This window comes from Gobius niger (genome assembly GCF_951799975.1).
Source record: "Gobius niger genome assembly, chromosome: 5".
Classification (NCBI taxonomy): Eukaryota; Metazoa; Chordata; class Actinopteri; order Gobiiformes; family Gobiidae; genus Gobius; species Gobius niger.
Genome location: NC_136856.1, coordinates 34,156,421 through 34,158,439, shown reverse-complemented (window position 1 = coordinate 34,158,439; position 2,019 = coordinate 34,156,421). Strand labels below are relative to the sequence as shown.

The 2,019-nt window shown below is 44.4% G+C and overlaps 1 long non-coding RNA gene across 1 annotated transcript; it reads right to left on the bottom strand.

Annotated features, from left to right (window-relative positions):
• Positions 1–818: 818 nt before the first annotated feature.
• LOC306963360 lies at positions 819–1,369 on the bottom strand. Its single transcript, XR_013792904.1, has 3 exons — positions 1,277–1,369; positions 1,005–1,191; positions 819–932 (listed from the first exon to the last, which is right to left on the bottom strand). It is a non-coding gene; the product is annotated as an uncharacterized lncRNA (long non-coding RNA).
• Between the last annotated feature and the right edge of the window lie 650 nt (positions 1,370–2,019).

Below are 2,019 nucleotides of genomic sequence, written 5' to 3'. Positions count from 1 at the left end.
AGGCACAGGTACTTTGTCTGTGTGCTCCTGGTATGGGAGAGGATCCTCAACCACACTTTCAAACAGCAGGGCCATTAGTTGGTCAATGTAGACTGTAAACAAAGCACAAAACATTTGTCTTTGTAAAAGCATTGGTTGTGTTGTTTTTAATGTGACATACCTGAGGTAGCTCTGGTCTTCAAGGCTCGCACGGTGTAGTCGCCACGTTTGTACTTTGGGTACACTATCGCATACCGCAGTACACCTTCAAGTGTTGTAGCATGTGACCTTGTAGCATTTTCATTGTAGTGCAGGGCAGCAATTTGCAACCTACAACATTTTTAGGTACAGATTCACACAACATTTTTTTTTTTTTAAATGTATGTATGTATTACCTTGCTAACATTCCTCTGAAGGAGAAGCCTGCACTTTTGGGGGAGAACCTAATTATCAGGCTGTGGAAGGCCTCAAGGGTTGACGTGTGGTACACCGGGCTGATTTTCTCCACATCCTTCACAAAGCGTGGAGCCAACACAATGTCACTGAGCCTCTCACATGCTGCTGTGCCTACAGAGTAAATTACCATGACATAATTGTAAAGCAATTTTTGTTTCGAATGACAATGCCAACCTTACATTTTTGAAATGTACATAAAATACAATGAGTAAAGGGCCAGTATTACTGATAACAAATGCAAAACTTACTTGGTTTGAGCCACACTCTTGACCCTTCCCCAACCAGAGGCCCGTGTAGGCACCGAGGGAACAGGGCATTGTCGTGCGTGTGCACATTCTGCATGTGGTTGGCCACAGACGTCCACTTAGCGACAGCCTCTTGTCCCGAGGAGGAAGTCGAAGCTGCCCAATAGAGGTGATTTACCACGCTTTTTCTCCACTGGCCAGCGTCCTGGGTGCTCTTTCTCTTTGCGAGCTCATCAATTTTTTTCCCAATTCCTAGAGTTTAAAATACATATTTACTAAATGCAGAATAACCATAATATTACACAGCATTCCCCAAATGCATACCCTTTCCCATGTGCCATGGGTCAAAGTAGTGCCTGATTTCCTTCTTTTCCTCCCTTAAAAACTTCTGAACGCCGGTGTGTCGGTCCGTCACAATGGCCTCCACATTGACACCCCTCTCTTCCAGCATAGTCAGACTACGCACAAAGCCCTCCTTCTCCATGCGCACGCTGTTTCCAACCTCATTGCTCTAATAAGACAAAAAATAAATTAGGTGCTGAAATGCACAGAGTGATCCCAAATTACATATTGAAACATTCCTTGAATTCCATTACCTGGACTAGTTGGATGTCAATGACTTTGTTATTACTGAGATTCATCATCGTGTAACTGCCATATTTGGCCGAATGTCCTACACGAATGCAAGTTGTACGTTAGCTGACTTTTACTTCTGATAAATGTTAATGAAATGTATTTACCAGGTGAATCTGCCCGCATGTCCCCACCCAGTGACACAGAGCCGCTTTCAAGAGCCTCCCTGATGAGGTCCTCCTGCTCCAGCTTCCACTGCCAGTTGACCGTAGGGATGAGGAGCTTTGCCTGATGCCTGTAGAAGCACTGCTCTGACAGTCCCTGAATATTGAAGGCCCTCAAGAACTATAAAAGGAAAAAATAGGTTATCAACTGATAATAGATGGAAACAAAATCCAAACAAAATAATTTGTGCTGTACCTTTGAAATCTGGCTAAATGATGAGCCGGTGAACAGCACAGCAGCACAGAGATGTAGGTTTCCAGCTGGGATGTTGTTCACCATGGGCTGACTGGACCACTGACTGGAGAACTCACAGCGAGGACACTGTTGAGTGACCCGCAGCAGTGTGCCGATTGTGATGGTGTCCACAGCACAGCGACCAGTGCAGACAGGACATCGCCTGAACAGCTCCAGCAGTTGGTCCTCGTGAACAATATATTTTTTGTCCTTGTGTGGAGGGACTTCAGTGGGAATGCTATATAAAATAAAGGATATTTCATCCCTCAAAAAACCAGGACGCTGTATATATTTTTTCTATTAAAAA